A 22586-nucleotide genomic window follows, 5' to 3' on the forward strand; every position below is an offset into this window, starting at 1 on the left:
CTAATTTTATAGAATCATAGAATTGTTAGGGTTGGAAAGGACCTAAAGGATCATCTAGTTCCAACCCCCCTGCCATGGGCAGGGACACCTCACACTACATCAGGTTGCTCACAGCCACATGCAGTCTGGCCTTAAAAACCCCCAGGGATGAGGCTTCCACCACCTCCCTGGGCAACCTGTTCCAAAAGAAACCAATCAAATCAAAGAACAGCTGATCATTAACAAATACAGTGATGTTTTGGACAAAATTCCTCTTTCAGTGTTCTCTTGGCTCAGATTTTCCCACCCAAATACTCCCTAATACATACCACAGCCAGGAAGACACGCAAGTAGACAGGTGGGAATCTTAAGTTCAGACTAAACAGAAGGGTAGTTCACACTGTGCAACAACCTACACTGCTCTGCTACTAAGGACACAGACCTGAGCAGGTCCATGGGAAGGAAGATGATCAGGGGGCTGAAATATCTCTCATACCTGGACAGGTTGAGGCAGCTGTGGTTGTTCAGCCTGAGAAGAGAAGGTTCTGGGGAGACCTAATAGCAGCCTTCCAGTACCTGAAAGGGGCTACAGGAAGGCAGCAGAGGGACTGCAGTGATAGGACGAGGAGCAATAGTTTGAAAGGAGTGAAGAGCAGATTTAGATTGGATGTCAGAAATAAAGCAGAACACTGGAACAGGTTGCCCAGTGAGGTAGTGTATGTCCCATTTGAGGAGATATTGAAAATCAGGCTCAACAAGGCTCTGATATTCCTGATCTAGTGAAAGATCATAGAATCAATAAGGTTGGAAAAGACCTCAAAGATCATCAAGTCCAACCTGTCACCCAAGACCTCGTGACTACTAAACCATGTCCCTGCTCACTGCAGGGGGGTTGGACTAAATGAGCTTTTGAGGTCCCCCCCAGCCCCAACCATTCTCTATGCAGCAGAACGAAACACACACAATTCAATTTCAGTGGTTGTCTCCAACAATGCTGACAACACAGCCATTAAAACCCCAAATCAATATTGCAATCACACAGCAACATGGACAAACTGTTTTACGACTCTGCCTAGGGTCCCCAAAGTAACTTTGGAGTGGTTTTCACTGCACAGTTTTGTTTTGTTTTCGCACTGAATTTTGTTTATAGGAAAACATCATCATGTATTGGAAATAATAGCTTCTCACTCACAAGCATTTTATTACAAACCACAGAGGAATGCTGTCTTCCCTACAGCAAAGAAAGAGGGGAAAAAAAAAACCCCACCAAAACCATAAGCAGCACATATTCTTCTGGTTAAAAAGCTTGCAAAGGCTTCAGCCCTCACTACAATTAAAGGCCTGTGCTTCATTTCCAAAATGACATCTCAAAGTAAAATGTCTTATTAAGTGGCACTAGCAGCTTACCATAAACACCAACTCTGAAAACCCAGGGGGATTTTCTTCTACTGGCTGCTGAAGAACAGAACACTTAAATGCCCTGGTTTCACTTAGGGCTTTGCACACAGATAACTACCTCAGTAACAACAAAAATTAAGATGAAATTTAAAACAATACATTAAAAAAAACCCACAAAAAATCATCTGATAGAAGAAGTTATCTGGGTGTTTTTGATGTACTTTGGAGGGCTGGAACAGCTCTCCTATGAGGAAAGTGGAGTCACTGTCCCTGGAGGTGTTCAAGAAAGGACTGGATGTGGCACTTGAAGCCATGGTTTCATTAGTCATGAGGTGTTAGGTAATAGGTTGGACTTGATGAACACAAGCCCTATGAGGAGAGACTGAGAGAGCTGGGGCTCCTTAGCCTGGAGAAGAGGAGGATCAGGGGTGACCTTATTGCTCTCTACAACTACCTGAAGGGGGGTTGTAGACAGGCAGAGGTTGGTCTCTTCTCCCAGGCAACCAGTACCAGGACACAGTCTCAGGCTGCACCAGGGGAGGCTTAGGCTGGACGCTAGGAGGAAGTTTTACACAGAGAGAGTGATTGCCCATTGGAATGGGCTGCCCGAGGAGGTGGTGGAGTCACCATCACTGGAGATGTTCAGGAGGAGACTTGATAGGGTTTTTGGTTGCATGGTTTAGTTGGTTGGGTGGTGTTGGATGATAGGTTGTACACGATGCTCTTGAAGGTCTCTTGCAACCTGTTCTATTCTATTCTATTCTATTCTATTCTATTCTATTCTATTCTATTCTATTCTAAATCTGAGGTCTTTTCCAACCTTATTGATTCTATGATTCTATGAAAGGCTGAAGGAGCTGGGACTGTTCAGCTTGAAGAAGAGGTGGTTCTGGGGAGACCTAATAGCAGCCTTCCAGAACCTGAAGGGGGCTACAGAAGGCTGCAGAGGGACTGTTTGAAAAGGCCTGCAGTGACAGGACAAGGGACAATGGTTTGAAAGGAGAGAAGAGATTTAGATTGGATGCTAGGAACAAGTTCTTTACCATGAGGGTGGTGGAACACTTGGAACAGGTTGCCCAGAGAGGTAGGGGATGCCCCATTCCTGGAGACATTCAAGATCAAGCTCAACAAGGCTCTGAGCAACCTGATCTAGTGGAGGGTGTCCCTGCTCACTGCAGGGGGGATGAACTAAGTGACCTTCTGAGGTCCCTTCCAGCCAACCCAACCCATTCTATGATTTCCTCCCATATAACTAACCACAGGAATTTATAACCAAGACACTTAGGAAGCTTAATGCTTTAGTATCTTAAATAGAAATAGAGACTATGAGCATAGAAAGTAAGTGGAGACAGCATCTCAGAGTGGCAAACAATCTGCTGGGGAGGGCATCAGTTTATTTAAGATTAATATTAAATATTAAATTAACCTATTGAATTAACATTTTAAATGTTATTAACCTGCCAATAATCTCTCATTGTGTTCTTATTCCACAAGATAGTAGAAACAGCAGCAAATTCCATACAGCTTTTCACAATCAGAAGTGAACACTGGCAGGTGAAGGCATTTAGGGGAGAAAATATCTTCACACAATTCTGTTTACAGAATGCATCAGCCACAGAACAGTGTTTCATGGGGTGGTACATCTCAGGTTGGACTTGATGATCTTTGAGGTCTTTTCCAACCTTATTGAGTCTATGTTTCTATTCTATTCTATTCTATTCTATTCTATTCTATTCTATTCTATTCTATTCTATTCTATTCTATTCTATTCTATTCCATTCCATTCCATTCCATTCCATTCCATTCCATTCCATTCCATTCTATTCTTGTAAACTAGATAATGGGGGGGGGGGGGAGTGTGTGTGATTGCTTCTTTGTTTGCATCTAGTGAAAAAGGGATTGGATGTGGCACTTGAAGCCATGGTTTAGTTAGTCGTGAGGTCTTGGGTGACAGGTTGGACTTGATGATCTTTGAGGTCTTCTCCAACCTTATTGATTCTATGAATCTGTTCTATTCTATATTTGCAAACTAGATAATGCAGGGGGTTTATTTTGTTTCTTTCTTTGTTTGCATCTAGTGAAAAAGGGTGTGGATGTGGCACTTGAAGTCATGATTTAGTTAGTCATGAGGTCTTGGGTGACAGGTTGGACTTGATGATCTTTGAGGTCTTTTCCAACCTTATTGATTCTATGGTCTCTTCTCATTCACCTATGAGAACTGCATAGGCTTGTATACAATATAATGTGACTCTGAACATAAAGATTAACTTAGGAAGGATTCTAAAACTCAAGAAGAAGAACAACCCTCCACACCCTACCTCTCCAAACCAGGCAGGAGGGCATGCTTGAAGAATATTGCCAACTTTTTTGTGCTTATCATAAGAACCTCCACAGACTAAAGAAAGGTTCTGCACAACAAGCCCAAACACACACATGTATATAGCCTTTTATAGGATGCTGAGGAAAGTTCACATGTGGGGAATCATGGTACTCAAAACCAAGCAAGGGTTAGGTATGAAAAGAAACCATTTCAGTTTCGAGCAGAGTAACATTTAATATTTATTATCTTTTCAGAACTGAAAAATGATGTGACAGCTTCTTTCCTCTTTCCTGACAAACCTCTTTCACCCTGACCACATGCTAATGGTTCACACTTCAGAAGCCATAATGACACCAAAACAAACTTCTCCTCTTTTTTTTCCCTCCTTAAAAAAACCACCAACAACCCACCACCAGTAAATCCAAGTTATCTAGACAGAAATTACTGCCCTAAAGGAACTCCTGTGAGTAGTGAGATATATATGGCACAGCTTTAAATTACACCTATATTATTTTTAGGATTGCAGAGCTTGTGTTTAGAACAGATTACATGCTCTAATGATTCTTTAGCTTCAGGATCTGATGAACAACTTGACAAGTTATGGGGAAAAATGAAGTACAATCATTTCACTGTGACGAATAAGCTTAATATTGTTGAGCTTGTTATGACTCCAGTAAAGACAAGGTCTGGAAATCAGTATTAAGATTACAGATAGTGTTACAGTGTGACAGGTACTGGGAAATTTAGAAGCTGTCAGCAGTAGTCCAGTGAATGATTTGAGGCTCCTCGTAAAGGACATAAGGATAGAATCATAGAATCATAGAATTGTTAGGGTTGGAAGGGACCTCAAGGATCATCCAGATCCAACCCCCTACCGTGGGCAGGGACACCTCACACTACAGCAGGCTGCTCAGAGATACATGCAGCCTTAGAAACCTCCAGGGATGAGGCTTCCACCACCTGCCTGGGCTACCTGTTCCAGTGTCTCACCACCATCATGGGGAAGAACTTCTTCCTAACATCCAATCTGAATCTGCCCATTTCTATTTTTGTTTCATTCCCCCCAGTCCTATCACTCCCTGACACCCTAAAAAGTCCCTCCCCAGCTTTCTTGTAGGACCCCTTCAGATACTGGAAGGCCACAGTAAGGTCTCCTTGGAACCTTCTCTTCTGCAGACTGAAAAGCCCTAACTCCCTCAGTCTGTCCTCATAGGAGAGGTGCTCCAGCCCTCTGCATCAGTCTTCATCTTGTTTCAGCTGGCTTTTAAATGACAACAGACCAGGTAGTGCTATCAGTGCTATCAGTCCTTATGTCTGGGTGGGCATAAGTAAAAAAAACACGATGCAATGTCCTTAAATGGAAGTTTCCCGTAAGTCTTCAAGAGACATTGTGCAAGTCAAGCACCACTATAAAGAGGACTAATTGCATCTTGCCCAGTTACAACAGTTACTCTGATTAAGAAATATTATTATTATTAATAATAATAATAATAATAATAATAATAATAATAATAATAATAACATTCAAAAGTGGTTGAAGTTTCTCCAATCTATGGAAAAGCAAAAGTATTATGCAAGGCATAAACTTTGAAAATGAACCTATGTAGCACTGAGGAAATCATTAAGAGCCAGTGGATTTCAAGAAGGACCATTTTGGTAAGCAAATACAATAGGATTTTCACATGATGAAAACCCCAAAATGAGACTGACTATGCAAATGAATGATGCAAGCTCCTCCAAATAAGAGCCAACAGATTCTAAGAAGCAAATGCTCACAGGAACTCTGGTAAACAGGCTCCACTCCTGAGAGTCCTAAGGTATCAGACAGCAAAGGAAACACTCCAAAGGCATACAGATGGTAGAAAAAAACAGCTCAGGTTGGCAATGGAAAATGTGTTCTGGCCAAAATAAGCACAAGACAGTAAACAAACCTAGAATAATTCCACTGTATATAAACATCTGTGGTGGTGTAACTTCAATTGACAAATGTTTTCCTTCAGTTTGTGATGGGCTCTGGTAAACACGATTGCTTGGACTACATTAAAACCAATAGGTACAACTAAAGGTCAGAGAGTTTTCATACCACAGGCTTTAATACTACCACCTCTTTTGACCTACTGGGTGGAACAAAGGACACTTAAAATGTTCCTTTGTTTAATAAAACAGAAAAAAAGATGAAAAGAAACATCAGCAGAGACAAGACTGCACTGCCTTGTATTCAAAGGACTTAATAGCCAAGGAGTTAATCACATTTTACAGTTGCACTTCTGAGTGAAGGATGTATTAGACTTACTTTGAGAAGAGTTAGGAATAGACATTTTTTGCTGGCTTTTTTCTGTGCTATCAGGGGAGGGAGGAAGCAGAGGGCTGGAATTGCACACAACTAAGTTGTTTCTAGCAGCTTGATCCCTTCCAGGCACAAGGAAACACAATTTTATCTACCTCCTATGTATTTAGACAGAATTAATTCAGATCAGATGCATTGCAGAAATCCTCAGTGTGTTCACAGGAGAGACAATTAACAGGTAACACAGGGAATGACCCTCAGTGTTACCTCCTCATATCACAGGATGTTAGGGGTTGGAGGAGACCTCCAGAGATCATCTAGTCCAACCCCCTGCTGGAGTAGGACCATAGAAATATCCAATCATTTTTTTTGTGCAGCTTACTCAGAAAATTTCTCATAATAGGCAATGATATTGCTTGCAGAAAATGAGGTGAAAACTTGAAGTGTCAAACAACACAATATAATGCCTAAGAAAGTGGTATGTCATGAATATGGCCTAAGAAGATGAAGACTGCTATATTGAGACCCTCCAATGTCTCCTAGGTCTAGCTGGCTAGCCCCACTTTCCATGACACCTTTCACAGATACTTACAACAGTAGAAACCAAACCATGCAAACATTTATGAGACCCTGGAAACAGAAACTCCTAAAATCTATGATGGACTTGCCCAGCATCACACCTGATACGCTCCTCATAGAAATCCCAAGGGTGAGACCTCCAAAAAAACCAACCCCAACAACCAATCCTGTGGGGCTAACAGAGCCAGCATGAAGATGCTCACAAATATTAGGCACAGAAACAGCTACACAACTTAGAAAAATCTTTGCCTAGCATATGTGCTACCCATAAGCCAAACCATACAACAAGGACCACTTCGCTCTGGTGAGACCCCACGTGAACTACTGCGTCCAGTTCTGGAGCCCCTATTACAAGAAGGATCTGGACATGCTGGAGTGCATCCAGAAAAGGGCCAAGAGGATGATCAGAGGGCTGGAGCTCCACTGCTATGAGGATAGACTGAAGGAGGTAAGGCTACTCAGTCTAGAGAGGAGAAGGCTTTAAGGACACCTTATTGGGGCCTCCCCACATCTGAAGGAGCCTACAAGAAAGCTAGGGAGGGACTTTTGAGGGTGTCAGGGAGTGAAAGGACTAGGGGGAATGGAAAAAATACTAAAAGTGAGTAGATTCAGATTGGATGTTAGGCAGAAGTTCTTCCCCATGAGGGTGGTGAGAGACTGGAACAGGTTGCCCAGGGAGGTGGTGGAAGCCTCATCCCTGGAGGTTTTCAAGACCAGGCTGGATGTGGCTGTGAGCAACCTGCTGTAGTGTGAGGTGTCCCTGTTCATGGCAGGGGGTTTGGAACTGGATGATCCTTGAGGTCCCTTCCAACCCATGATTCTATGTATTCTATGATTACAACCTATGATTCTATGTATACTCAACCTATTCCTTCTTCAGAACTGATGTATAAAACAAACTCTATTAAAGAGAATTTCTAAATATGAAAGTCACAGCATCAACTGGGGAACTATTCCTGGGCACCAAGGTCAGCTGGCAAGGATCAGCCTGCCCTGCTAGTTAATTGTTCTCAGTTACCAAAACAAGACACCACATTCAAACTGGTTAATGGACAAAATACCTGTGATGTCTTGATGTCTGAGCCAAGCCATAGATTGTTCAGGGGCAGCTGACAATGGAACAGAATGCTCTGTAGCAGGAAAAACTACCAGTTCAGCAGCAGAGCCACACATGCTTCAATGCCTGGGGATGCACTCAGGCATGCTCAGCTTTGCAGACACAGCTAAAGATGCCAACTTTTGCTCCCCATCCCTGCTCCTTCATTTTTGTAACTGTAAAGGGAATTAGCTCAGCATTTCACTATGAGGTTGAGATTTTTTGGTGTCATTTTGTCCATATCCTTTTCCTTGAAGGTTCACATATCTGAGGTGAAATCACAAAAACAGCAATCAGTTTACAGTTCTGTGGCCTTGACAATCACAGAATTGTCAGGGTTGGAAGGAACCTCAAGGATCATCTAGTTCCAATCCCCCAGCCATGGGCAGGGACACCTCACACTACAGCAGGTTGCTCACAGCCACATCCAGCCTGGCTGCAAAAACCTCCAGGGATGAGGCTTCCACCACCTCCCTGGGCAACCTGTTCCAATGTCTCACCACCCTCATGGGGAAGAACTTCTGTCTAACATCCAATCTGAATCTACTCACTTCTAGTTTTGCTCCATTCCACGTAGTCCTGGCTGGATATTAGGAAGAAGTTCATCACAGAGAGAGTGACTTGCCATTGGAATGTGCTGCCCAGGGATGTGGTGGAGTCTCTGTCCCTGGAGATCTCCAAGAAAAGACTGGATGAAGCACTTAGTGCCATGGTCTAGTTGACTGGATTGGGCTGGGTGATAGGTTGGACTGGATGATCTTGGAGGTCTCTTCCAACCTGGTTGATTCTATGATTTAGAAGAGAAACTGCCACACTATGTGCTGTAAAAAACATAAGAAGGGAGGGTCTGCTTCTTCTGTGTGGTACTAACAATATCTAACAGACAAACATTTTGCAGATAAGAAAAAAATCAGATTGTGTACACAGGAAGAACAAGATCCAAAGAAACCCACAAACTCATACTTGGATAAAGGATTAAAAGCATCAGCAACAGCAGCAATTCTGGCATTAGGTAGTGGTGCTAATAGTATCATAGTATCATCATATCATAGTATCAGTCAGGGTTGGAAGGGATCACAAGGATCATCTAGTTCCAGCCCCCCTGCCAGGGGCAGGGACACCCCACACTAGATCAGGCTGGACAGAGCCTCATCTAGCCTGGTCTTAAACACCTCCAGGGACAGGGCTTCAACCACCTCCCTGGACAACCCATTCCAGTGCTTCACCACTCTCATGGTGAAACAAACGCACTTTTAGGGCTATTACTTCTGTGCTTACACACACTCATAAAGCCACTGTCTAGCTACAGCTTCCCTGGAGATGTTTAAAAGGTGCTAAGAAATATCAGATTTGGTAGAGTTAATGGTTGGAGTTGATGATTTTAAGGTCTTTTCCTACCAAAATGATGACTCTATGCCTGCCCAGTTGATCCTGCTTGAAGAAGGTGAGTCAGTGGGACAGGTTGCCCAAGGAGGTGGTGGAAGCCTCATCCCTGGAGGCTTTTGAGGCCAGGCTGGATGTGGCTCTGAGCAACCTGCTCTAGTGTGAGGTGTCCCTGCCCATGGCAGGGGGTTTGGAACTAGATGATCCTTGAGGTCCCCTCCAACCTTAACAACTCTATGATTCTATGAATTTGGGATAGAGATGTTCTGGTATCCCTGTCAAACTGAATGATTCCATGACTCTGTTGCATAGTTTTCTTCACTCTGTTGTCAGTTTTGTCCTGGTATAGATTTGTTTTTGTTTTGTCATCATCCCCACATGTTCTAATGGAAAATGCATGCACTGCAGCAGTCTTCCTTGCCATATTTTGATACATTCTCTCTCTCATTTACAGTGCAAAGTGGTTTTTTTTTCCTCACAGTAACTAGATACAAATGTAATCTGTAAAAGTGACACTGATTAATCTTAGGAACACAGGCTATCAATCTTCCTTTTTTTAGCTGTGCAAATACAGCATTGAAAATCATCCAGGGATGTAATTTCCAATGTTTTGACATCTCTCAATCTCTTTTTTTTTTTTTTTCAGATGAGCACTGTAAAGAAGAAAGTACATATCAATACAGGGGTTTAATGGGATGACAAAGAGAAATCTCAGTGTAAACAAGGGCAAGGTAACACAGGGAATCTGAACTACTTTGAAAAGCAACTACAGGTTACACACACATCTTAACTTGCCTGCAAACAAACCTGGTTGAATTATTTGAATCTGGTAGATTCAGATTGGATGTTAGGAAGAAGTTCTTCCCCATGAGGGTGGTGAGACACTGGCACGGGCTGCCCAGGGAGGTGGTGGAAGCCTCATCCCTGGAGGTTTTTAAGGCCAGGCGGGATGTGGCTGTGAGCAACCTGCTGCAGTGTGAGGTGTCCATGCCCATGGCAGGGGGGTTGGAACTAGATGATCCTTGAGGTCCCTTCCAGCCCTAACAATTCTGTAATTCTGCAATTTCCTCAGTGGGGAAATACAGTCTACAGGAGTGTTGTCATGGCTAGTGAGTGTTAGGAAAAGAATAATATACTAAAATGCATGAATGCGTGAATCCTAAGTTTTATTTTGGCAGTTTCATCTTTTATAGATAACAATGGTGTATCTTTGAAGATTAAAATCTGCAAAAACTCATAGCAGTGTAGGAGGCTTTAGTCACAGATTTTCATGGAACACAATCTGCATACGTATTCAATTTTATTGACCCATATGCAACACAGACGTAGAAGTTCAACACGTGGCAGTCTCCTTCCTTTGTTCTGAAGCCCCTATCACAAGAAAGCTATGGACGTGCTGGAACGTGTCCAGACAAGGGCCACAAGGATGATCAGAGGGCTGGAGCTCCTCTGCTATGGAGACAGACTGAGAGTATCATAGTATCATAGTATCATAGTATCAGTCAGGGTTGGATCATCCAGTTCCAACCCCCCTGCCATGGGCAGGGACACCCCACACTAGATCAGCCTGGCCAGAGCCTCATCCAGCCTAGGCTTAAACACCTCCAGGGACAGGGCCTCAACCACCTCTCTGGACAACCCATTCCAGTGCTTCACCACTCTCATGGTGAAGAACTTCCTCCTCACATCTAGCCTGAACCTCCCTACCTCCAGCTTCATTCCATTCCCCCTAGTCCTATCACTACCTGAGATTCTGAGAAGTCCTTCCCCAGCCTTCCTGTAGGCCCCCTTCAGATACTGGAAGGCCACAATGAGGTCACCTCGGAGCCTTCTCTTCTCCAGACTGAACAGCCCCAACTCCTTCAGTCTGTCCTCATAGGAGAGGTGCTCCAGCCCTCTGATCACCCTCATGGCCCTATTGGGGTTGGGGTTACTTGGTCTGGACGGGAGAAGGCTCCAAGGAGACCTTACTGTGGCCTTTCAATATCTTAAGGGAGCCTACAAGAAAGCTGGGGAGGGACTTTTTACGATGACAGGTAGTGACAGGACTAGGAGGAATGGATCTAAGCTAGAAGAGGGCAGATTTAGATTAGACCTTACACAGAAGTTCTTCCCCATGAGGGTTGTGAGATACTGGCACAGGTTGCCCAGGGAGGTGGTAGAAGCTTCATCCCTGGAGGTGTTTGCAGCCAGGCTGGATGTGGCTGTGAGCAACCTGCTGTAGTGTGAGGTGTCCCTGCCCATGGCAGGGGGTTTGGAACTGGATGATCCCTGGGGTCCCTTCCAACTCTGACAATTTTATGATTGCTGAACATGGAAGGTTTTCCACATCCATGGCTCAGGAAAGCAGCTGTCATTACATAGCCTGAGTAAACTATTATTGAACCATCATTTGTATTTGCACTCATTGTCACATTTGGTGTAAAAACCATAACTCAGCACACGAAGTGTAATTTAAGGGATGATTATTCACAACATCAGATTTCATTAATCAGTCCAAGGTCATTGCAAAATTGATCAGGACAGACATTATGTCTTCTAAGTCATTACACAAGAAGATAGAATTCAGGCATCAAGATACATCTCTGCAACAGAATATATACACAGAGAAATCAAGTGCTATTCCATTTCCACAGGACAGACAAGTTCTTTCTTTTGACTTGTCTAGCAGGAGTATTTGCCTGTCACAGAACTACCCTGCACTGGAAGGAAGTTTGACTTTAATTATGTTTTAAAATATAAAAGAGTTTAATATATCAAGAAATTAATAATTTAAAAAATAATATAATTGTCAACAAATCACAGAATCACAGAACCACAAAATGCTAGGGGCCTGAAGGAACCTCGAAAGATCAGCCAGTCCAACCCCCCCTGCTAGAGCAGGATCACCTACAGCAGATCACACAGGAATGAATCCAGTCTCCTGAGAGGGAGACTCCACAACCCCCCTGGGCAGCCTGTTCCAGGGCTCTGTCATACTCACAGTGAAATTTTTCCTCGTGTTTCCATGGAACTTCCTATGCTTCAGCTTCCACCCATTGTTCCTTGTCCTGTCATTGGGCATCACTAAGCACAGCCTGGCTCCAGCCTCTTGGCACTCACCCTTTCCATATTTATAAACATTATTGAGGTCACCTTTCAGTCTCCTCTTCTCCAAACTAAAGAGACTCAGAGGCCTCAGTCTCTTCTCATAAGAAAGATGTTCCACTCCTTTCATCACTTCTGTGGCTCTTTTTGCGCTGGACTCTTTCAAACAGACACAATATTTGAGATGCAGCCAAACCAAGGCAGAGTAGAGGGGGAGGAGAACCTCTCTTGACCTAGTGACCACAGCCCTTCTAATACACCCCAATCAATGGAAAAAAAATAATTATTAGGGGTTAGTATTAAACATACAGACTGACATAACTACACTCACACAAAATACAGTGCTAGGAAGAAGTTCTTCATAGAAAGAGTTATTTGCCAGTGGGATGTGCTGCCCATGGAGGTGGTGGAGTCACCATCACTGGAGGTGTTTAGGAAGAGACTGGATGGGGTGCTTGGTGCCATGGTTTAGTTGATTAGATGGTGTTGGGTGATAGGTTGGACTCAGTCTCAGAGGTCTCTTCTAACCTGGTCTATTCTATTCTATTCTAACCTGGTCTATTCTATTCTATTCTATTCTATTCTATTCTATTCTATTCTATTCTATTCTATTCTATTCTATTCTATTCTATTCCATTCCATTCCATTCCATTCCACTCCATTCCATTCCATTCCATTCCACTCCATTCCATTCCATTCCATTCCATTCCATTCCACTCTATATTCTACAACTCTTTGAGGTTAACTAAAGACCAATGTAGGTAGAAGATGTTGTATGAATTAAATACCCAGGTCAAGGACTACAAAGTTAAACACATGAATATAAAAGCAATGTCCTGGAAAACAGGTATAGTAAAATATATGCTCACAGCAGCCCCTAGGTAACAGAACTTCACACATTCCTGCAATTAATGTTGCAATGCTGCTGACATCAAGTACACTGGAAGAAAATCTAAGAATCCTAACATGAAATGTTGGCACAAAATTGTGTAAAAGTACTGCTGCTATCAACATTTTAATATTCCATTACATATGCATCTACTGGTTTATTGAAATAGAAGGGGGAAAAAGAATGAAAAAAATGTAACAGAATACTCTAAAACAAAAATTCCAGGTTAAAATTAAGAAAAGGTAGTTAAAATTTTACATGGAAATAGCAAAAGATACCAATTTCTAGTGGAATTCCTCAGCTCATAGAATCATAGAATTGTTAGGGTTGGAAGGGACCGCAAGGATCTTCTAGTTCCATGGGCAGGGAGGTGTTTAGGAAGAGACTTAATGGAGTGCTTGGTGCCATGGTTTAGTTAATTAGATAGTGTTGGATGATAGGTTGGACTCAATGATCTCAAAGGTGTCTTCCAACCTGGATAATTCTATACTATTCTACTCTACTCTACTCTACTCTACTCTACTCTACTCTACTCTACTCTACTCTACTCTACTCTGTTCTACTCTACTCTACTCTGTTCTGTTCTACTCTACTTCTATTCTTTCTATTCCATTCCATTCCATTCCATTCCATTCCATTCCATTCCATTCTATTCTATTCTATTCTATTCTATTCTATTCTATTCTATTCTATTCTATTCTATTCTATTCTATTCTATTCTATTCTATTCTGCATCAGGTTACTCAGAGGCACATGCAGACTGGCCTTAAAAACATCCAGGGATGAGGCTTCCACAACCTCCCTGGGCAACTTGTTCCAGAGTCTCACCATCCTCATGGTAAAAAATTTCTTCCTAACACCTAATCTGAATCTACCCATTTCTAGTTTTGTTCCATCCCCCCTACTCCTATCACTCCCTCACACACTAAAAAATCCCTCCCCAGCTTTCTTGTAGCCCCCTTCAGATACCGGGAAGCCACAATTAGGTCTCCTCAGAGCCTTTTCTTCTCCAGACTGAACAGCCCCAATTCACTCACTCTGTCCTCATTGGAGAGATGCTCCAGCCCTCTGATCATCCTCCTGAAGTACTAGCACAGCTGAGGAACCGTTCTAGCCTGCTCCTCCTGAATCTGCTTGCTCCATAAATATCAACGAAATTAAGCCTCATTAAAAGTTGCAGAAGTATCGCTTGGCTCAGAGATTGTTTTCAAAGCACCCTTTGTAACTCATGAATTAATCCATAAGACGACTTCATTTGGCCTAGGGAGAGTTTTTATTGTTGTTCTTTTTATTATTAAATGATTGTGGCTAAAGTCATAGTAGTTTTCATAGTAGCAAGCCTCAACAAAAAAATAATCAGAGCCTCTGTGGAAATCCAATAAAGTCACTTCATAATGCCATCTGTCATCTCAGTGTTCCCATAGCACTTCAAATATTTTGAAGTGGGATGAACAAAGGCATGAGAAAGGAGGAAGAGCTCTTTCAGTTAAACTACAATGACTGTCATTTAAACACATATTATTAGCACCTTATACTGCAACATATCAGACAGAAAAGTACATTCTTAGGGTACTTCAGTAACATAGGTACTGTTCTAAGTACCATAAGTAGCACAATGTTCCTTCAAAGACATTTCTATGTTTGCTTTCCCCAACCTCAACAACAACTGGCAACAAGCTGAAAGAGCTCCCCCTCACTTTAGGAAAGATGTTGAGCTGCTGCAATGTGTTCAAAGGGCAACAAAGCTGGTCTGGAGCACAGCCCTGTGAGGAGAGGCTGAGGGAGCTGGGGTTGCTTAGCCTGGAGAAGAGGAGGCTCGCAGGAGACCTTATTACTCTCTACAACTATCTGAAGGGAGGTTGTAGCCAGGTGGGGATTGGTCTCTTCTCCCAGGCAACCAGCACCAGAACAAGAGGACACAGTCTCAAGCTGTGCCAGGGGAGGTTTAGGTTGGAGGTTGGGAAGAAGTTCTTCCCAGAAAGAGAGATTGGCTGTTGGAGTCTCAAGCTGTGCCAGGGGAAGTTTAGGCTCGAGGTGAGGAGAAAGTTCTTCACTGAGAGAGTCATTAGTCATTGGAATGTGCTGCCCAGGGAGGTGGTAGAGTCACCATCCCTGGAGCTGTTTAGGAAGAGACTGGATGAGGCACTACGTGTCATAGTTTAGTTGATTAGATGGTGTTGGGTGACAGGTTGGACTTGATGATCTCAAAGGTCTTTACCAACCTAGTTCATTCTCTCCTATCCTATCCTATCCTATCCTATCCTATCCTATCCTATCCTATCCTATCCTATCCTATCCTATCCTATCCTTAACTCATAGTAAAAACATTTCCCCCTGCCCCAATGCCTGTTTCATCTCCAAGTTCATCTTGTAACCATACAGAGCTTTCAACTGTGTAACTGGTTGGGAAAGAAAACCCCCAAAAGGCAGGCAGGATCTTTCTGTGAGTAACACATAGCTTAATTCCAACTTTCAGAATGAATTATCTAATTTCTGATTTAAATTCTGAATTCATTTCTTTCCAAGATTTTGCAACAGAGTTCAGCTAAAGCTCTTTCACCTCACATTCAAAATGGATGCCCCCATTCTTTCACTACAAGCCACTACTGTATGATACACATAGGACAGTTTATTTTTAAATGCAACCTACAATTTAGCCCAATACATATACATATTCATTAAGTCTGATCAATCTAATCAAAGATGTCCTTGAAAGTATTCTCAGGGAAGACATTAAATCAGCATAAAACAACTATTATAAGCCACACAGCAGAAGGGGGGGGGGGGAAGAGGTTACTGTATATTGAAACACTTCATCATTAGGAAAACTCCTCATTGTGAAAAAGTTTGCACCTTTCTAGAAGTGTACTCTGAATCCCACAGCCTTGCAGACTGACTTGTAATGGATGAAAACACCAAATAAAAGCTATTTGTATCCCCCAAACATTCAGATGGGTTTATTTCTGCACCAAACCCGCAGCATTTCACTTACAAAGGTAAAAAATGCTTTCATTCTTAACACATGAAACTAGAATGCTTGAATGTGAGAGGAGGATCTAATCTTGGGCTGAATGGCCATTTCCCCAATTAAATTACATGGCAGAATTCAACAGAATCCCACAAATCACAGCTTTTAGAATCACAGAATTTCAGGGCCTGGAAGGGACCTCAAAAGCTCATCCAGTCCAACCCCCCCTGCCAGAGCAGGATCACCTACACCACATCACACAGGAACGCATCCAAGTGAGTTTTGAATATCTCCAGAGAGGGAGACTCCACAACCCCCCTGGGCAGCCTGCTCCAGTGTTCCATCACCAGAGAAAAAATTTTTCCTCCTGTTTCCATGGAAATTCCTATGCCTCAGCTTCCACCACTGCCCCTTGTACTGGCATTGGGCATCACCCAGCAGAGCCTGGCTCCAGCCTCTCAGGACTCACCATTCACATATTTACAACCACTGATGAGGTCACCTCTCAGTCTCCTCTTCTCCAAGCTAAAGAGCCCTCAGCTCCCTCAGGCTCTCCTCATATGGAAGATGGTCCATTCCCCTCATCATCCTTGTGGCTCTGTGCTGGACTCTCTCAAGCAGCTCACTGTCTCTCTTGAACTGAGAGGCCCAGAACTGGACACAATATTCCAGATGAAGCCTCACCAGTGCAGAATAGAGGGGGAGGAGAACCTCTGGCAACATCCCTTCTAATCCACCCCAGAATGGCATTAGCTTGTGGCCACAAGAGCACATTGCTGGCTCATGGTCATCCTTCCATCCACCAGGAGCCCCAGGTCCCTTTCCCCTTCACTGCTCTCCAGCAGGTCCATCCCCAACCTGTACTGGTGTATGGAGTTGTTCCTTCCAAGGTGCAAGACTCTACACTTGTCCTTGCTGAACTTCATCAAATTTCTCCCTGCCCAGCTCTCCAGCCTGTCCAAGTCTGGCTGAATGGCAGCACAACCTTCTGCTGTGCCAGCCACTCCACCCAGCTTGGTGTCCTCAGCAAACTTGCTGACAGTGCACTCTGTGCCCTCCTCCAGGTCATCGATGAATATATTGAACAGTACTGGTCCCAGTACTGACCCCTGAGGGACTCCACTAGATGACAAGAAGAGTACCACACTTCTTGGATGTCAGACCTTTGAAAAGAAAGACAAAACAGCAACTGATTTCTGCACACTTAGGCATTCTATCACTATATTATTTGAAGTGCATATACAAAGTACTGGTTGTCAGTCAATTTTCTACACAATAAGAGAAATGGGGGAAAATCATCAAAAAAGAAGAAAAAAGGTCGACTTGGTATAAATAATTTCATCCTTTAATTTTACTGATGATTTTAAGAAGTTTATTCTAGCTTAATGTTAATTTTATAATTAGCTGCTCATACTTGTATCACAGAATTGTCAGGGCTGGAAGGGACCTCAAGGATCATCTAATTCCAACCCCCCTGCCACAGGCAGCAACACCTCACACTACAGCAGGTTGCTCACAGCCACATCGAACCTGGCCTTCAAAACCTCCAGGGAAGAGGCTTCTACCACCTCCCTGGGCAACCTGTTCAAGTGTCTCACAACTCTCATGGGGAAGAACTTCTTCCTAACATCCAATCTGAATCTACCCATTTCTAGTTTTGCTCCATTCCCCCTAGTTCTATCACTACCTGACATCCTGACCAGCCCGTACTCCTTCAGTCTGCCTCCATAGGAGAGGAGTTCCAGCCCTCTGATCATCCTCGTGGCCATTCTCTGTACACATTCCAGCACCTCCAGATCCTTCCTGTAACAGGGGCTCCAGAACTGGTTGCAGTACTCCAGGTGGGGTCTCACCAGAGCAGAGTAGAGGGGAAGAATCACCTCCCTTGGCCTGCTGTCCACACTTCTCTTGATGCAGCCCAGGATCTGCTTGGCTTTCTGGGCTGTAAGTGCACACTGGCAGCTCATACTGTGCTTCTCATTCACCTGTAACCCCAAGTCCTTTTCTTTAGGGCTGCTATCATGCTATCCCAATCCTACATTGGTGGTTGAGATTTTCCCAACCCAGATACTGAAAGCAAGATTCTCTCTTCTTCTCTCCTCACTTTCTCACAACAGAATCTCATAGCACCAGTTACTGAGGGAAATATATTGACCTATCCTCTATCAGAAAACATGGAGCTAGATGTTTAAAGCAGCAGGAGAAGAATATCAGTGTTTTGAGCAAAAGTGAACACACACACACACACACACACACACACTTAGTTAAACTATTCTGATATGTTAATCTCATTTTGATTTTATTTTCTGTAGTTTAGTCTTTAAAATTAGGGCACAGAATCCTTCCAGATATAATCCTTGGCATTTATAACTTCACAGTCAAGGCAGAATGTACGAATAGGTTTGGAAAAGGACATAAAAGCTTTCTTCATGCAAGGGATCACACAGTTCGGGACAAATGTAGTTATTAATAAAGGCTGTGAGTTCAACATGCTCAAGTTCTTTCTAGGAAAAGGAGATCAAGTATAGAAAACTCTGATGAGCAGGAACATTGTGCAACTGGCATGATGTAGAATTAGAAAGCACTGAAACTGCAGTGGTGTGATCAGAGAAAGATCTTAGCCAAATGACTTTGTAAGCAGCTTATTGAAGAAACAAAAGTTAAGGGCCAAGATAAGGCTCTGGTAACCTGCAAAGAAGAAAAAGCATTTGAAGGTTTTTACAAGCAAACAGCAACGTTTAGACACATGCAATCTGGAATTTCATAGGTTGGCTATGCAGTTGGACAGACAAATGGCTTTATTGGAAAATAAAGTGTAAGTTATCTGCAGTAACCACAAATGGGGAAGGAGGAAGTGTCTGTGAAGAGAACTGAGATCAGTTTTGAAATTACTGATGCAAGTTCCAGGTAGAGTACCTGTAAGAAGATGAGCACAGTCAAGACAAGATGTCCTGGGAATCAGGGAGAGGATGAATCATTGCAAGAAACAAAAACCACCAACCTGACCAAATCTGCATGTAAGATCACTGGTATCAAGTACACAAAGAATTTTAGGAAGTAAATCTGGCACACAGACTGAAATGAGATGATGGCAGGCAAGCTACCAGGTAATACAAGATATTTGTGGACATCGTCACAAATGGGTAACAGGTTCTTGTAGTTGATCATGACCACAGTGTCATACTCAGTAACTGAAATGAGCATGAAGAGTTTGCATAGATGTGTGATTCAGGAAGAACAGAGAGAGGGAGCAAGAAACAGCAGAGTGATACAGTTTTAACAAGAGGAAATCACTAACTAACAGAACGAATGCTGAAATGGACGAGGAAGATAGGACTAACTCAGTATTGGTGTACACCATTTATGGGATTGCTTTGTACAAAATGCATTCAAAATGCAGGGAAAAAAAATAAAGAAGAAATGCAGGCTTATGTTTGTCAGACACAAAATAACTTAGAGGAGAAAAAAACACTTTATTAAAGGAGATTGCAAATGGGGGGGGGGGGGGTGGGGAATGCAGTGACATCTTCATGTTATGTATGCTGCTTCTAAATCTATCATCAAAACCTAACCTTAATTTTTCACACTCTGGGGAGTTTCACAGAATGAGTTTGCTGTCATACCTGGAAACATGTGCTTTGTTACTGTCACTGCTGACCTTTAGTCAGCGTCCATAAACACAAAATATCTTCCAGGCTCTCCCTTTCACCCTGCAGAACAGGAAAAAGAGAAGCACTCTCCTTCGAGCTACAAACTAAGTCTGAGAGGCAATCACAACTTAAGAGTCAACAAGCTCAGGCAAAAAGAAAACAGAAAGACAAAAGAAAAACAACCCTTGCTGTTAATTACAGTGAGTTCTGAATTGCCTTTTTCTCCATGTTCTTTTAATTGCATTTTGCAAGGTCACTGTTGGTTTTTTTTCTCTGCTGAAGTGCTACTCACATTGCGGTCAGAAACACTCACTGGAGTGAAAGCAGCTGAGGCTTTTTGTTTGCCTGCTGAAATGCGATGCTAAGAAATAGCAAAAACCTTATTAAAAGAGGAAAAAATTGGGTTTTGTTTGTTTTTATTAGGGAACCCATAAGCCCTCACATAACATAGTATGACAAAATGCACAGTACTAGATTGTCATGCTCTCAGATGTGCACTGCTAACACCGATGGAAGCCTGTTTAATGCGCTAAGTTTATTTGAATGGGGGTTGCTAATATGAACAAAAGTGGCATTAAAATAAAAAAGGGAAATCAATGAAGGAATCAGACTGCAAACTGTGAAAAACAGGATAGGATGATGTAATATTAGAAGGAGTTTCTCACAAGAATCCTGTGCTGAATTAGAGCAACTTTCCAGCGATATGCCATTTCCTTCCTGTGCCACTCCATACTCCCTGAAAATATATAAAACGGAATGGGTTTTACAGTAGATGGAGTCATGGTCATGTTCAGTTACTCTCTAGGCTTTGATTCCTTAAGAGCATAACATTAAAAAAAAACCCAAACAAAAAAAAAAAAGAGGAGAAATACAAGAAAAAGAAAATCTTATTCCACAAATAAATTTACTTTGTTTTGGTTATGACTCTTCCCTGTAGGATCCGTAATTATAATCATTACAGTACTGCAGACAAACCTAATGTTAACAAGATATGGTAAATGAATGCCCTGCACTGAAATACCTTTCAGTAAGAAGATCAAACTAGAAAATCTCTTCTTTAGTTTTTCCCTTTTTTCTTTTCATGAAGAATAAGTAGGACTCAAAATTGAGTGACATTTACTAAGGCAGAACAAAAAATCAATCAGGAGAGTTACCTTCGATTTGGAGCAACCAAACTTGCAAGTTCATGGAATAAAATGTTCCTCTAGCTTAAATCACTTGGATACCACTGACTCCAGAAACCTCTTGCTTAAGTTAAACCCTAGGGATGCACTGGAACTGCATTCCACACACTGCTGCCTGTATGTCAGGTTCCTGTATTTCAGGAAGCAATCTGCAAGCAACTCCAAAGTACCTTCTCCTTACTCATATCTTAAAACGTATTCTAAGTGTATCCATATTGCAAGCGTATCCACAAAGCACCTAGGAATGGTTGGCAGAAAATGAACTTTGAAAAATAGATTTAAGGTCCAAATTCAACAGTTTAGTACTTTTGTGTACCAATTTGGACTACAGAGACTTTTAAGTATCAGTACCTTTACAGGATGGGAATTACAGCTGCCTGCCGCACTCTCCTTCCCAGCAGTATCAGCCAAAGCTCACATTTCCAGTCTGTGATATCTGGTAAAAAATTGAATGGAATGCCATGTCACTGCTCTGCAGATTTCTGAAACTGAAGTATCTGCTTTTTCTTTTTCAGGCCTATGTCTTGACTAGAAGACCTCATATGTTGATGCTTCCTTAACAAGTATGTCTGATTTGAATTGGCCAGGTGTCCAAGAAGGCCAATGGCATCCTGGCCTGCATCAGGAATAAAGTGGCCAGCAGGAGCAGGGAAGTCATTCTGCCCCTGTACTCAGCACTGGTTAGGTCACACCTTGAGCACTGTGAACAGTTCTGGGCCACTCAGTTTAGGAAAGATGCTGAGTTGCTGGAAGGTGTCCAGAGAAGGGCAATAAAGCTGGGTAGGGGTTTGGAGCACAGCCCTGTGAGGAGAGGCTGAGGGAGCTGGGGTTTCTTAGCCTGGAGAAGAGGAGGCTCAGGGGAGACCTTATTGCTCTCTACAACTACCTGAAGGGAGGTTGTAGCCAGGTGGTGGTTGTCCTCTTCTCCCAGGCAACTAGCACCAGAACAAGAGGACGCAGTCTCAAGCTGTGCCTGGGGAACTTTAGGCCCAAGGTGAGGAGAAAGTTCTTCACAGAAAGAGTGATTGGCCACATGAATGTGCTGCCCAGGGAGGTGGTGGAGTCACTGTCCCTGGGAGGCATTCAAAGGATTGGATGTGGCATTTGAAGCCATGGGTTAGTTGTCATGAGGTGTTAGGTATTAGGCAATAGGTTGGACTTGATGATCTCTGAGGTCGTTTCCAACCTGTTGATTCTGTAATTCTCAAGTGTGAAAGACCTAAAGTTGTTATGAATGTACTGACTAATGTGCTTTGCACCTAGTGAATACCAGGAAAACTCCAATGTTGCACTTGTTTGGGGAAAAAAAACATGCCACCTTTGTTTTTAACCAATATACCAACAATATTCCTGCTCAGTGAAGATTTGTTATCTGCTAATGCATTCTTGAACTAGATGAAGACCACCAGAGGACTCTGCTCCTTTCATCTTGCTAACTGGTCATCCACTACAAAAGTGGTGCAGAGGATTAATGCATTAATGAAAATAAAGAGAGATTAAAAAGTTTGAGTTGCCATGAGTAGACATTCATGCTAAAACTAGGTTCCACAGTGGAATGTGATTGCCTTTAAAAGCTCTCCAAAATATCCTTGACAAACGTGGGAAAGAGAAATCAGAACAGTTTTCAGATGTGTATCTGAAAACTTGAATCTGTAGATGTCTTTATTGTCTGTTTCAGTAAAACTTCTTATTAAATGTGAACATCAGTAGCTTGACCAAATGCTTCTTCAAGTTCCAAAACTTTGCAAGAGATGGCAAAGAGCTCT

General features: G+C 42.7%; 1 protein-coding gene across 5 annotated transcripts in view; it reads right to left on the minus strand.

Annotated features, from left to right (window-relative positions):
- Positions 1-22586, minus strand: part of NOVA1 (NOVA alternative splicing regulator 1) — a 195099-nt gene that overhangs the window by 101644 nt on the left and 70869 nt on the right. The window contains exons 2-3 of one of the 5 annotated variants that reach the window (XM_068160303.1): positions 21172-21256; positions 20302-20372 (exon numbers count right to left, since the gene is read on the minus strand). The exons of 3 other annotated variants lie outside the window; for them this stretch is intronic. The gene's annotated coding sequence lies outside the window, so the exon portion shown is untranslated. The remainder of the gene's footprint in view (positions 1-20301; positions 20373-21171; positions 21257-22586) is intronic. One more of the 5 variants, XM_068160304.1, reaches the window with a different exon arrangement.

Source organism: Melanerpes formicivorus, unplaced genomic scaffold (genome assembly GCF_026170545.1).
Source record: "Melanerpes formicivorus ecotype bairdi unplaced genomic scaffold, bMelFor1.0.p_v2 SCAF_49, whole genome shotgun sequence".
Classification (NCBI taxonomy): Eukaryota; Metazoa; Chordata; class Aves; order Piciformes; family Picidae; genus Melanerpes; species Melanerpes formicivorus.